Below are 15,932 nucleotides of genomic sequence, written 5' to 3'. Positions count from 1 at the left end.
TGAGAGAACGTGGGTATACATACTTCTCCTTACTGGTCTTGGTTTATAAATATCCCTCGTAAAGACCATTATTAACAATACTAGAGGCCCGGTGCATGAAATTTGTGAACGGAGGGGGCGTTCTCTCAGCTCAGCCTGCACCCTCTCTAACTGGGGAGCCCTTAGGGGATGTCTGACTGCCGGTTTAGGCCCGATCCCTGCCAATGTCCAACCGGCAATTGGACATTTCTCTCACAATCTGGGACCACTGGCACCTAACTGCTCACTTGCCTGCCTGCCTGATTCCTGCCTCTGCCTACCAGCCTGATCACCCCTAACTTCCCTCCCCTGCCAGCCTGGTTGCCCCTAACTGTCTCTGCCAGCCTGCCTGATCACCCCTAACTGCCCTCCCCTGCCGGCCTGATCTTGTCCCCACTGGCCCTCTCCTGCTGGCCTGATCTGGCCCCCAACTGCCCTCCTCTGATGGCCAATTTGGTTCTGATTGGTCGATTTCTATGCCAGTCAGCATCTCTGGGCCTATCTCTGGCCTAATCAGAGAGGCAGGGCTGAACAGCCGCCCCTGTAGAGGCCAGGAGAGAAAGAAAGGCCCAGCTGCTGGTGAAGCCTGAAAAGAAAAAGTAGAGAAAGAGAGAGGCAAGTACTGATCAACAGCTGCCACTGAGGCTGCAGATCACACCCTGCCTCTCTCTCTGGGTCTGAGCCCCCTGGGCAGTCAGTGCTGGGTCGCCAGGCTGCAGCGGGACTAAAGGACTTCCAGGTTGGTCAGCCTTCGGTCATGATGGGTCGTTACAACCCTAAGCTTTTATATATTAGGATAATATGGCACTGTGAAATCTGACCTTACCCATTTTGGTTCACAACTGTCATCCACCCTCTGAGCAACATTATGGGGAAATTTTAAGCAATGCATATTCTCTTCTTAATATCCTGGCTCCATGCATTTTCCTCTGCTATTCACTCCTCACCATCTGCATGGTTTCAGGAAATTATAGAGTGCATCTGCAAATGGCAAATCACCCTTTCCCTGAGCCTCTGTTTTCCAATGACTTAATGCTATGTTTATATACCAACCCAGAAAATAAGAACACCAAGGATAGATGGCATCCTTAACTTGTATTTATGCAATAATGCTTCCTCACTAGATCTATATATCAATGGATATTACTAATCACCCAAAATTATGACTGACCTCAAATCTAAGAAATATTTTCTTTCTCTCCCCTCAGATATGTGGCCTTTGCAGAGCATTGTGTGATGTCCGTGAGTCCCATTGAACCACATTTTCTTTTTCAGGATGCTTCAGCTCTAGCAATATTTAGGGACCTTCCCCCTCTCCCCCCCAGTTTCTGTTAGTGACCCAGTAATTGTTTTCATGGCCTAGCAGTCAAGTGTGAAGGGCTCTGATAATATGTCAACAAAACATCCACTACTTGGGGAGAGACTCCCTGACTGTGATTGTGATTGATTGCTTATTTGAATCTTTCTGCTCCCAGCTGCTCCTTGGATGCTATGTCAAGGAAGATGGAAAAAAGAGAATCCATTTTGAATATAGTAAAACTGTCCTCTGTAATTTTATTTTATAGAAAGCAGATAAGAGCAGAAGGTGGAAGATAAGCAGGGCTCCAGGGTAGATCCCTAAAGGGAATATTGTTCATAAAATATTTGAGGGTTACTGGACAGCCAGGCAAGGTGAACGAGTGACAGCAGTCCAGAGTCTGGAGGCTCAAGCAACACTGAGATAAGAGTCCTGTTTGTTTCCTGTTGTCCCTGCCTGGGTCCCCCAGTGGAGCGCAACACTGTTTCTTCTATAATCTGCATTCTCCAAAAACATAACAGAACAAAGGGAAAGGGATACAACTTAGGGTCGGATCTTGCTTTAAGAACTACTATCCTGTCTAATAAAGACTAGCGTCTACAACTTGCACTGACAAATTCGAGACATTTATTTAGAATTTCTCTTGTTCTAGGTTATAAAACAGTACAAGCTGCCCTCAACAGTACTAAATGTTCTTGATCAGTAAGAAAATTCCAACAGAAATATTTTTGTTTCTGGAAGAAATAATTGGATTTATGATACAGAGACTGAATATAAGTTATATCAGAAGAGAATATGTCTTTTAGCAAAGCAAATGTTTAAATAATAGTTACTTAAAAGGGATTGCCTTAGAAACCTATAATTAGTAAGTATAATACTCATCCTATGAATAAGGGGAGGCTCCTAAATAGCTACTCTACCCTGAATTTGTTCAACAAATTATTGAAATCGTTTGGCCTACCCAAGTCATCCCAGATATCAACCATCACTAGGAGTTATTAACAGGTATCTTTCCTCAGTCGAAGAAAGGGAAGCAAGATTTTCAATTAAAAAACTCAATAAAAATAAAACAAAACTTAAGTTGATTTTTTTTCTCCCTAAATGCTTATTAAAATTTGTATTTTATGTAGCTAAACTTTACACAGTCTTTGAAAAACCAATAAATTCTATAGAGGAATAAGAAAATGACAGGAGAAATAAGTTTTAGACATTTCTCAAGCCAAATTATCTATTTACAGCAGTAGCCCTGTGCCCAATACCTATAACAGTTATTGAGCACCCACTGAGCATAAAAAGACTGTGCTAGATGCCTTGAGGGGATACAAAAGAAAAGTCAACATTGTCCTTGCCCTTGATGAGTTTAAAGTTTAAGAGGAAAAAGGGTAGGTTCATGTGGGGGGCAGGGAGGGGGAAGAATATATATATGCTAATTACAGGCACATAGGAAAGAACCATCTCTCAGAATTATATATATTTCATTACCGACAGTCGAAAGAAGAAAACATTATCATGGCTCAATCTGGTCAAATAAAAAATGGTATTTTTCTGTGATACCCTTAGGTAAAATAACCCCTTACAGTGATACTCTTACATGAATAAGGAGAAATACAAATTAAAAATAATGGGCTTAATTCTTCCTGTTGAAAATAAGAGCTCCCCCCCCCTTTCTTTTTCTTTGAGCATTTACCTTATAACATTTTCTAGTTATAAGTATTTTGAAGTGTCTATAAATCATTTTGAAAACTAGATAGGTCATTTGTCAGTTTTAAAACCTAGGAATATTTTCCTCACAGACCTGAGAGCCATTTTTTGAAGCTTAAACATTAAGGAGAAAAGCACCTCTCTATCCCAGTTTCTGTGGGAGGGGAAGCTTAAATTTGGTGGGTTCCTTACTCTCAGTTGTAAAAGTACCTCCTTTCATAGGTGTGGGGATTGCTCCTCCTTATAGATAAAGCCAATAAGCTGACACACATGGTCACGCTATCACTCAGTAAAGTTAGGATGAATTGTGTGTGACAAATTGGGCTGTCAAGTCTCCTAGTGGAGGACTAGTTATTATCTTGAAAACACCTATGCAATGGTTTGTTATCTGCTTGGTTATCCAAAAAGGTAAGGTGAGAGGATTAAGCAGAAACAAACACAAAACCCCTCATAAATATAGACAACAGCATGGTGATTGCCAGAGGGAAAGGTGGCTGTGTGGAGGTAGAAGAGGGCACAGGTGAGATAAATGGTGATTTGACTTTGGGTGGTAAACACACAATTCAATATACAGGCGATGTATTATGGAATTTTATACCTAAAACCTACATAATTTTATTAACTAATATCACCCCAATAAATTCAATTTAAAAATAGTAGCCTGAACAGTTTTGAAAATGGGTAGTAAAAATAGCAGGGAAATTTGTTTTACTGATTATTGATACTTGTCATAAAGAAAAAAAAATAAAAGGGTATGATTCCTTTGGGTCTTTGCAATCTCTTAGAGGACTGCCTGCGATGTTCCTCACATTCTGGTTTAATGCTTGCTCAATAGCACCTCTTTTCTTTCTCTGCTCTCTGCCTTTGTGGAGAGAATTTCTGAGTTGGGAGAAGATTTTTAAAATTATCTTTCCCCATATGTCAATCAGTGGCTTTCTTGCTATCTAAAATCCAGCATGAGAACTTGCAAAACTAAACAGAATTAGCTTTCCTAAACTGGGGTAGACACAAATGTACGTAACTTTTAAACAGCCATTAGTATATATTTCCTTTTAAAATTGCCCTATTTACAACTATACCCTGAGACAGGCAACTATTATGATTTTAGATGCATTTGTAAAAATAGCTAAACTACAAAAAAAAAAAAAAGAAAGAAAGGGGAAAAAGAGAGAAGTACAACAAGAAGGAAAGAAGGAAGGAAGAGAGGGGTTTGGGGAAAGTAAAGTGCTAAGTTTTAATCCCAAATTTCACCTGGTGTGTAACTGCCAACAGGTCAATGTCTCCATCTTTAAGGATATTATCTACTTCGCTGTTTATTCCGTTTACTAAGTACAATACAGGTCAGCCTCTCCGCCTTCTCTTTAAAAATAACCACTGTGCTAATTTTTATAGTGATCACTTCCTCGAATTTCTTTGTGGTTTTTATCACCCAAGAATGCATTTTAAACTCTATAGTTTAGTCTTTTCCACTTAAAGAAACTGTATATGTCTTTTAGGGTTCTTTTAATCTACAGCTTAATCCCCCATCTCTTCCTTTTTCTTACAGGTTTCTGTTGAAGAGTAAAGGCCACTTAGCTTACTGAGTTTCCCAGTCTAGAAAACTAACTAGTACAAACTCTTTAACACGTTCTTATGCCCACTCCATTTCCTCTTTGATCAGACTCAGGCTTATCTCCTTTGACAAGATTGTAGACGAACTCCTGTTTTGTCACCAGGCGGCACATAGTACCTAATTCTCTCTCCTGTGATGTGAGTCATCAATGCTCATCGCAGATCCATTTATTCACCAGAAGTGCAAAGTAGTGGTATTAGAATTGTATCGCTTTACTTTAATGTATTAACTGAAACACAATTATAAAAACACATTTTCCTTACAAAGAGGTACCCTTTCTTTGGCTGCCCAGAGTTATGGGAATATGTGAAGGGGAGAATAATGTTCTCTCATTATTTGTTAGTTTTAAGATAATGAATAGGTTTCTGGTCATTGGTCATATAGTACTTATTGAACTTCACAACCTTCTGGTATCTGATACTGTCATTATTCCCATTTTATTGATGAGAAAAGTAAGAATTAGAGAGATTAAGTAAAATTTCACGGTTCCCACAATTTGTAAGTAGCTTTTTATTTAGTGGAGCACTAAATAACCTTCCATTGATACTAAACCTCATACTTTTGATCTACACTTTACCTATACTCACCAAAACAAATAAACAAAAACAAAAAATACAACACAAGAGAAGAGCATAGGGGGAGGATCTCAGTCACAGAAAGAGGAGAGATAGACCAGTATCTGATATCCTACGTGTAATATTAAATGCGAACAGATAAAGTTAAAGAGTTTTTAGTAGCATTTCTTTTAATGCAGGTCATTTCTACCAAAAACATAATTGTTCTGTTTTTTATTTATTCTCATTGTTTTTAATTCTTGATCTTTTAATGAACTGATGTTTATTCGTTAGATATTTCTGCAGACTTATATACGCTAACTGCTGGAATAGAGGGAGAACTTTTAATGTGCAGATCAAAGGAGAAGTAATTTTCAGGCAGTGATTCTTTTTAAGGTGAGACCAGTTGAATAATGACAGTATCAGATACCAGAAGGTTGTGAAGTGCAATAAGTTCAATGCTATGATGTGTGTAAAGTAGTTAGTAGCATGCATTTAGTAAAGGTTACCAATTACAACGCTTTATTATGATCACTACTGTTAGATTTGATCTTTGTAATTTAGAAATCTCTCTAGGATATATCTAGGAATAAATCTCTTTAGAACCCATGAATAGTTTGGCAAAACCTTTCATTTATATACATATCACAGCATTTTCACTTTTTGTTGTCATAATATATTTACTTATCTATATTTATGAAAGAACTGAATGCTATCAAAAGGCAAGGAGTATAGCTACCTTTTAACCAGTGCAATTTTTACCCACCACAATGCTCTGCAGACACTCAATAAATACATGGGTAAATGCAAACACAAATGTAAATGAAATAACATTTTATTTTCTCAAATGTCTTGATATGAGGAAGAAGGTGCTTTGGATAACAAATAAGAAATTACTATAACTGATTTGTAAATCAATAAACTGGTAGTGGTTTATATGTCTTGCCTTGTAAGGTTGATTATTATGAGTGAGCAACCTTGCTTTTGTCTCCTTTGAGTAATTTATAAAATCCAGCTCCTCATTCTGCAAAATCCAATCAGAACCTGGTCTCAGATAATGTACTAAAAAAAAAAAAAAAGCCTTTGTAGGCACTGCTTGAGCAGCTTCTTTGTCATTCTTCCCTCTGGCTTCTTCCCTATTAGTTGCAGCCCTTTTGAAAACCAGCCATCTCAGCGATCACTGAGGACCAGTTGCATGTATGTAGCATCACTTTTGGCTACTTCTGAGCACACATGAATAAGCAGTAAAATAAGACCCCAGCTTAGCAATTCTTCAGAAAATGAATGGGAAGCCATGCTCTAGGCAGTTATTGATATTACTAAATGGCCCTTGAAAATTGCCCATTGGAGCTGAAAGCATACCCTATTTCTCCCAGGCCTTGCATTTTCTTTAACTCTTTTTGGACTTCAGTACTCTATATTATCTTGCCTAGGAGTGGAAGGCTTTACTGTAAGCAAGGTAGAAGCATGCTGGGCACACCCTACCAAATAATACTTCACACAAAATGTGAACTTCAAAATTGCATCTCACGGAGATAAATAGTCAAGAGGGGATTCTGGAGCTCCACTAGTTAAGATGGTACGACCATCCATCTATAAGGTGAACTCAGAGCATCTTAATCCAATTCACCCACAGTGGCATGCCACCTAAATGAATTGGGATTCAAATCTTTTGACTTTAAACTCCTTCCATACTATGTTATCTTGAGAGTAATGAGGAAATATCACACACAAAAGAAAATAATCAAATAGAAGTGGAATGTTCAGTTGTGTTGGACATAAGTATAAGGCAATAAAGTTGACATATACATAGGTACCGTGCTTGGAGAAGAGCTTTTTATAGAGGGTGAGGGGATATTATACACTGTTTATATAGGAAAAGAATGATCAGTGTGGTGATGGTGATGATGATAATAAAGATTTTTCTACTAATGTGTTGAAATTGCAATGTTTCCCTACTTAATACTAAGCTGCATACTGAATAAATCTTTCCAAGTCATACTGCTAGAAGCCTGCATTTTCAAGCTTTTAGGTTTACCTATTACTCATGATATCTGTTTGCACAATATTTTTGATTTTCACTATTTGGTCAAATAGTAAGATGATATTTCATTCTTAATGAGAACCATGACAAATACTTGAAGTACAAAAGTTAGATTGTGGAGAGAAGTACACAGAGGACAGTTCAATGGGGAGTGCGTCAAATATAAAGAATTAAACAAACAACTGTTAAATGTGGATAATTTGCAGTCATCAAGAATCTTGTGGGACTCAGACTACATATGGGCGCAAGACTGGATAATTTAAAAGCAACTCAGTTTACTGTGAGTATTATTAAATAATGTAATAACCAAGTAATGATTACTTTTGTAAATATAAGTGGGTTTAAACTAGTTAATAGGTAAAACATTTTATGTGTGTGGACAAAAATATCACTTTCCATTTTTAAGGTAATATAAATAATTAGTGTATAACTGTATCTATAGGTAGATATAAATACTGATAGGTTCTTACTTTCTGAAAAGCCAATACTTAAAACATTTTTCAGCATCTGAGAGTTTGATATTTCTATTTTTTATTTTTTATAATAGATATGTGAATATAGCAGGGCAAACTTGTTTTCTCATAAATATTTTCAGTCCAACATAACACACATATGTAAACTATAGTGGAATGAGTTTGAATAGCTCACCCAGAAAATGGTTCTCTAAGTATAAACATAAAAAATATGAGTTCCTCATGAATAAAACATGCATTTTGTATTTTCTGTCCTAACCAATGCCAAGGTCTACTCAACAAAAATCTCATGCTTGTTAGTAGAGCAAAAATTAGGATTCCCTTGCATACATATGTCTATACTTACTATATTTACACACACACACATAGAAAAATGAGATTGATATATTCTTTTGTTTTATACGTGATATATTGATATGTGTGTTTTAAAAGACAATCTACACAAATGAAAATAACACAGAGCAATTAAACTTTCCTGGCACTAGAGGTCACTAAAACCAGATTACAGACAGAAGGGCTGCATTCTGCTAAATCCACAGAGCAGAACAGAGCTTGTCTACAGTCCAATATGCTGTGATAAGGAACCAAAGCAAACTCAGTTTTTAGGAATATCCAAATCACAACACAAAGCACTGCAAATTCAAACTTCAAATTGGAAAATAATCAACAAAATGACTGGTATTCAAATCAAGTTAATAAGAAGGAAAATGAATGTTTCCCCTGTTTATAACAGCTGTGCACGTTGATTTTAAATGAAGTTATCGAGCCTTAACCTTTGCTGTTTATTTGTTTTGCATTTCAAAGACCACACCGGAGCAAGTGTCAAATCTTTTCAGTATATCTGGGAATAAACAAGTGAATTGGGTGGAGTCAGGTGAGGGTGGGGGGAGAAGATTGACGGGTGATGTATGTACAGACACTGCTGCTGGTGACGCCACCATCAAAGTGGCCATTGGTGACCAGGCAGAGTGATGAGCTGTGCCGTACAAGAGAAGCTTTGCTTGGTAGTCACTGACTGCTGGGCCTACTTACGGATTTTCTGTTTGATAGCCCAGGAGACTTCTTGTGTTTGGAGCTGGGAAAAGTCACCCATTTTCTAATGGCTTTCTGCTGTTGCTCCCTAGCATTGACTTTGAGGAAGCAGATTACTGAGATAGTCCCTTTAAACAGCAACCATTTTCCTTTGTGAGTCCAACTGCTCCCTGTGCCAGGTTTCCTAGCCCCAAAGAGTGTGGAAACATCTGCAGTTAGGTTGTAGATTAACTTTAAATGCATGGACAGCCAGCTACTAAATGGAACACTGGCCTCTTTAAACACCGGCATGGTTTGGCAGTCAAGGGTATAGGTCCTTACTTATATGTGGAATCTAATGAACAAAATAAAGTGAGGAACAAAATAGAAACAGAGGCATGGATACATGGAAGAGACTGACAGCTGTCAGATGGGAGAAGGGAGGAGGGACTGGATGAAAGAATGTGAAGGGATTAGCCAAAACAAACAAACAAACAAACAAACAAACAAACACATATATACATAACACATAGACACATGCAACAATGTGTGATAGCCAGAGGGAATGGAGGGGTGAATGGAGATAGAGACTTCGCTTGGGGTGATTGGCTCACAATGCAGTGCACAGATGTTTTTTTGAGTTATACACTTGAAACCTGTATGGTTTGTGAATCAATGTCATCCCAATAAGTTCAATTAATAAAAATAAAATAAAAATACATTTAAACAAAAGAGTATAGGTCTTTGGTCACTGATGTTACAAGTACAAGTGCCATGTAGAAGGGTATAGACTTCTTTTGGCCCCAAACACCCTGCACGTTAAATTAGGTAGCTGGACAATGTGGTCTCAAATATCATAAATGTAATGATCAATGAGTATGAGTCCTGCCTGACAAGAACAATCACATTATTGAGTTAGGCTAGGAACTATGCAAATAATTTTGAGGAATTTTCATGACAAAAACAATTAGTACTTCCCATAATATTATCTATGCAAAGGTATGGCAATTGTAAAATTTTATGATATTTTCTAATATTTCATATATTTTTGGAAAGAACTTTTAAAAAACCTACTTGGTTAGGCCATTAGAGACTTTTAGTGATATCTTTAATAAACAAAAGGGAAAAAGATTGAATTATCATGTACCTTCTATTTTCCTTCAAAATCCAGAAAGCTATTTGAGATGCTCGAGGGCAAGAATAAACAATCCCACATCACCAGCACCTAGCTCAGAAAGCACTAGGAGTGTGTGCTTAACGCATCCATCAAACAGAGTCAGCTTGTTAATTAACAACCTGATGATAACCATGGTTTGGGGACTTGGATGAGGTCAGTTTACGGACTTTATTTTGTTATAATTGAAAATCCAACACATGAATGAGTCCTCGGCTTTTGGGGGGAAGAGGTGAACTTTAGTGGTTCTTCTTTTGGAGAATATTTAAGTGTCCACCAAATGAAAGAAGAAAGAAGGCAGAAAAAATATTGTCATGATTTCTCCTTTTCCTTCCTCCTATTACACTTTACATGCTAGTCACATATCAAATTAGCACAGAATTTATTGTGGAGACATTTTAATTAAATTAATTGATCTTATTTTGAAATAGTAGAAATAATTACTTAATAGTCCTGCTTTGCCTATAGGATTATTGAATAAACTAAATAATAAATGGCAATTTTAAAAAGGCTGAAGAGATAATTATTTAAGTTCAATATTCAAATGTTACTAAATTAATCAGAACCTATGATGCTTCCATAGAGTATTTACATCTCAACAGAAAAAAAATTTCAGCCCGTCTGGTGTGGCTCAGCGATTGAGTGTTGACCTAGGAACCAGGAGGTCCAAGTTCGATTCCCGGTCAAGGGCACATACCCCGGATGGTGGGCTCAATCCCAGTGTAGGGCGTGAATGAGACAGCCAATCAATGACTTGCTCTCATCATTGACATTTCTATCTCTCTTCTTCTCCCTTCCTCTCTGAAATCAATAAAAATGAATTTTAAAAAATTCATAAGGAGACATTTAAAACAGGTGAGCCTGCTGAGACTCTTTCCTTCCATCACCCCCCCCTTCCTCTATTCATTCACAAAAATTATTAAGGGCCAATATGTTCCAGATACCATTTAGGCTCAGGAAATGCAACAATGAGAAAGGAGACACTGTCCTGGCCTCACAGAGGTTACTGTGAATGGAAGAAGAGTGTCAATCAAGTAAACAAACAATAATGACATAGTGAGTTTCATGCCAGGATAGAGGAGTTTAGAGACCCTTGTGACACAGATGCTCATCTCTTTTCTGTCAATTTGCCATGTGGAAGTTACTCAATAAATATGTGCTGAATTATACGAGCTGAGTAATTGGGACTGAATGAAAGTAGTCATCATGGGAAAAGAAAGGGAGGCATGGGTAAATATTTTTTCCCCACTGATGATAGTTTCATGCTCAGCCAAGAATCAGGTATCTTGCAGAAACTGAAGAGGGGTAGGCAGGGTGACAAGTCTCCACTCACAGGAACTAAGATTTCTACCGCATTTTGTGAGCTGCGGAGAGATGCAGCAAGAGCTCGGGGCACAACAAGGGGGATGAGATGACACAGGACCAGATGTGGGAAAACAAAGTTTACTTCAGCCTAAATTGTGTGGCAGTGAGCTAGCTTTTACCCATAAATTCTCCGGAAAGATATATTTTTATTTCACGATTTCCGTGTGAGGAAGTCACAAAGGGTGCCTATTTTAGGAAAAGAGGTGGGCAGGCGCATGTAGGGTATATGGCACACAGTGACTTTTTTGGTCTAGGACAGAGACCAGAACAGAGAAAATCTCATGATGGCCTCGGAGTTTGTTAGAAATTTGTGATCCATCAGGAGCTGAGTTGCTTGCATTAAGTCTCATTCGTAACTGGTCACTCTGATAAGCTGACAAAACAAGTGACTTCCACATACAGGATAGTTCATACATTCAAGGTATTAAACCTGTTTTATTTTAGTTTAAAACCCTGATTTATCTCTTTCTGACAGCACATCTCACGGTTCCTTCTGGCTTCTTGCTACATTAGAGCAATCACGAATGCCAAGGTTTGATGGGCACTGTGAGGACTCTTCTCCATAGTCTGCTGTCCGTGTGGGGCTTTCTGATATGATTGATTGTGGCACAGAGGCATTCTCCATAGAAAGATTAATTGCTTCAGAAATTATCCATTACTGAATGGTTGACCGTGACTCCACACTTTTTATTCCTACTTAAGCAAGCAGTTCCTGTGTTAGGTTAATTTATTTTCTCCCTCTCTTTTTAACTAGTCAATATTTATTTTACTTTTATCTTTCACATTTAGGTAAGGATTTCCTCTTGCTAATCTAGGTGAGATTTGAGCAAGGCCTTCATAATTCATAAAGAACAAGAGGAAATATTGTATGGCTTGCTGTCATCTCTTCTTTAATGCACATGCCTCCCACTATGAAGAAGTCAACACTATTAGGTCATTTTCCAAATTTAAGTCTCTCCAAAGTGCCATTGAGTTGGACTAGACCCTGATGACATGTAAGAAGTTGAGAAAAATGAGGGAGCTGCATACAAATCATTTTCAATTCATTTAGGAAAGCCAGAGCATGAGCACAGGGACAATCTTACCTTTGAAAAGTGAAAAGCAAGCTTTTACTTAAGATTGCGTTTGATGAAATAGCCTAGGGCCAAGGTTGGAATTTTTCAACTTGCTCTGCAAAAACAAAACAAAACAAAACAAAATGTTTCCATGTTCTCTCGATAGGTAGCTAGAAAATGAATTTTTTATTTCCCATTTTCATATGAAGTGACTTTGAGCTAGCTGATAGAAGATGTATCCAATGAGGACTTAGGAATATTACATTTAAAAAGACAAATACAATAAAGTTTTATATTAAAAAGATATTAAATATTTTGCATCTGAATAGTCCGTATCTATCATGAAAGAAAAATAAAATTAATTTCACTTAAGATCATACAGGACAGACAAAGCAAGAACAGGAAAACCCAAATCTTTTCTCAAAGCAATAAATACTTGACTGTACTACTTTTAAAATATGCTTGTGCTTAAAGCTTACACGTGGCTGCCAATGAATCTGTTGTATAATGTTATTTAGTTCACAAAGCTGAATAATCAGTTTTACCAGAATGCAGGCAAGGGGAAAATAATTTTTAGAAAAAAATTTGTTTAATGTTTTTTATATGGAGCTGCCACAGGATACGTACAAAGCATCGCATTGTTAACTAGCATACAATTCCATGATAGATGAGCGTTTTTATTTTGGGCAGCTTTTCACATAATTTAGATGGGCGGTCCTCCCTAATTCCCTCCCCTGCCTGCCTCAGATGGTGGGTCAGCAATCTATATTTGCTCACCACTTTGTTATCTTGACACAGTTCACAATGCAAAACATCTGGAGCTATGGATGAGTTCATATAGTCCAAAACTATAGGTTTTCCCCCGAAGAGTATTTTTCATCATATTTTAAAATATCAATTACTTCCTCTAAATGCATAGCTCACCAATTCTCTAACTTCAAGATATCAAATGAGTATATAAACCAGAGAACCCTCCATTGTGCCCCCAGACTCACAGCTGGAGGAAAGAGTCCACATTATCTATCCCCTGTCAAAGTTTACTTAGTATACATTTCCTAACTACTGCATGCTGGCCACAGTTTTCCATGATTGCTTTTCCTCAAGTTTCATGAGAAGACAGTTTTAATGTATATGTTTTCATGCCCACCCTCAAAACACTTTCAACATTGCAATCTAGCTAGCACCCCTGTGTAAATGGCACTTCAACCTAATACTGATTCTCTGTATGGCAATACTGCATGTATTACTTAACCTTCTTTAAAAAATTATATTTTTATTGATTTCAGAGAGGTATGGAGCGGGAGAGATAGAAATATCAAGGAGGAGAGAGAATCATTGACCAGCTGCCTCCTGCACACCCCAGACTGAGGGTCGAGCCCGCAACCCAGGCATGTGCCCTGACCAGGAATTGAACTGGTGAACTCTTAGTTCCTGAGTCAATGTTCAAATGCTGAGGCACACCCAGCTGGGCTATTATTTAACCTTTACTTCTCTCCTGCTCTCCCCCATCTCTAATGCACTAGTTATATAGTTATAGGGAAAACTAAGGCAAAACATGTTTTCACTATCCTTTTTCTTCTTCCTAAAATCACTAAAACAAAACCTTCTAAGTTAGATAATCTCAAACTCAACACTTTTAACCCCTTCCCCGGCAGAAACGTGTATACTCGTTTTCACAAAATGTTCTTTTTCAGTCGTCGACGAGTATACTAAGAAAATATGGTAAAAAGATATGGTTTATAGGAAGACGAGTTACAAACTGTTTTCATAACCAGCATCAAAAATACTATATAGAACCAAAATAAAAAAATTAGTCTGAAAAAGAAACGTTTTTAACAAAAAAATTGTTGGGGAAGGGGTTAACTAACTCATTGTTTTGTTCCATATACATACGGCAAATAGTTCCATATATACTTTTTTATGAAAAATTAAACTTTGGTATTTTGATGAAGGTGCTCAATAGAAATTAAAAGTATTTTATAAATGCTTTAATAAGCATTTTTGTAAAGCTAATATTGACTGAGATCAAGGACTTCATAGCTGCCTTGTACTCTGCCGTGTTCAAATCCAGCATATGATGCCGTGCCAGCTAAGGTACCATAAATTAAGTTCAATATTTTATGCACTTTAATCAACATTTAAAATACAAAGTTATTTTGCAAGTGCATATCTTTGCATTGTTTCAATGGACAGCTTATAGGCTAAGAAATAGTTTACAGAAAGTGGATTTTGAGTCTATGTAAAGAATACATATCTAGCAATTGGAATTGTTCAGCATTAAAAGGAGGCTAAAAGATGCCAGGGATGTGAAAGAAGGAGACAAAAGCATCTTGAAGATCCTTTTTTGCTCTTAAGTATCTGTTTTTCTCATTAGTAAATTGAGTCCAATTTTCTTTCTCTTCTGGTTTCCTCCAGTTCTTTCTTCTTCAGAGATCCATCACAGGCCACCTGCTTTCTTACATTGCTCCTCACTACAAGTTACAGACACTTAGCTTCAGGTTATTATTTTCTGTAACCATTGTGTATGTTATATAAACTATGTGTATTTCTTCCTAGTTTGACTCTTCCTGACTCCAGTGTAAACACAGTCAAGGGCTCCCTGAAGTAGTTACTATAATTTAAAAAACTATATATAGTAGGTACCTCAGCCTGTCCTGGGCCCTCTCGCAATCCGGGACCCCTCGGGGGATGTGGAACTGCTGGTTTTGGCCGGATCCCCACAGGCCAATGGCCTGCAGTCCCTGAGAGATACAGTAGTGTGTGAAGCTGCAGGTGGCCAGAGAGGAGCCCAAGCCTGGGCCAGGTGCCACACTGCTCCTGCTCATCCTGGCCCCGCTGCACCTGCTGCTGCCTGCTACAGCGGTCGCTCAGTAGCGTTGCTGCAGAGGTGCACTAGCTAGCCATGAGCCCGGCGTTGGGCACCCATGGGTCAGCTGAGTGGCATATACATATGTGTGTGTGTGTGTATATGTGTGTGTGTGTGTGTGTGTGTGTGTATTTTAGAGTCCCGGTGCATGAAAATTCATGCACTGGGGGTGGGGGTCCCTCAGCCCAGCCTGCCCCCTCTCACAATCTGGGAGCCCTCAGGGGTGGAAGATAACCCGGAATCAGGGGAAGGCGATGCCCCATCACACCTCTGTTGCTGCCACTGCTGATAGCACAAGGCTTGGCCGGCCCTGGTTACCTAAGCCTCAGGTGGCCCTGGGCAGCTGGGAAGCTGCTATCTGAGGCTTGCCTACACCTTGGGTGCGGAGCGGCCAGGTCAGCCTTGGGGAAGGCCCAGCCTTGCCAATTGGCTGCCACCCTGGCGGGGCTGAGGGAACTGGGTGCCCTCATCCTGTGGCTGTGGGCACCGCCATCTTTGAGGGTGGGGCAGTCAATTAGCATATTCCCTCCTTATTGGCTCTGGATGCTGCCATCTTTGAGGGTGGGGCAGTCAATTAGCATATTCCCCCTTATTGGCGACAGGGCAGTCAATTAGCATATTCCCTCCTTATTGGCTGTGGGCGCCACTATCTTTGTGATGTGAGGGTCAGTTAGCATATTCCCTCTTTATTAGATAGGATAGATTTATATATGGCTATATTAGGTGGTGGGTTGGTTATTGTTTCCTTAACATTTTGAAGGA

The 15,932-nt window shown here is 38.5% G+C and overlaps 1 protein-coding gene across 1 annotated transcript in view; it reads right to left on the bottom strand.

The window, feature by feature from the left end:
* LINGO2 (leucine rich repeat and Ig domain containing 2) overlaps positions 1-12,413 on the bottom strand; it is a 740,823-nt gene extending 728,410 nt beyond the window's left edge. Inside the window, exon 1 of the mRNA XM_006767047.2 lies at positions 12,335-12,413. The gene's annotated coding sequence lies outside the window, so the exon portion shown is untranslated. The remainder of the gene's footprint in view (positions 1-12,334) is intronic.
* Between the last annotated feature and the right edge of the window lie 3,519 nt (positions 12,414-15,932).

The sequence above is a fragment of the Myotis davidii genome, unplaced genomic scaffold (assembly GCF_000327345.1).
Source record: "Myotis davidii unplaced genomic scaffold, ASM32734v1 scaffold1359, whole genome shotgun sequence".
In the NCBI taxonomy this organism is placed as follows: domain Eukaryota; kingdom Metazoa; phylum Chordata; class Mammalia; order Chiroptera; family Vespertilionidae; genus Myotis; species Myotis davidii.
The sequence above is the reverse complement of the archived record's forward strand: the minus strand, read 5'-3'. Positions and strand labels throughout refer to the sequence as shown.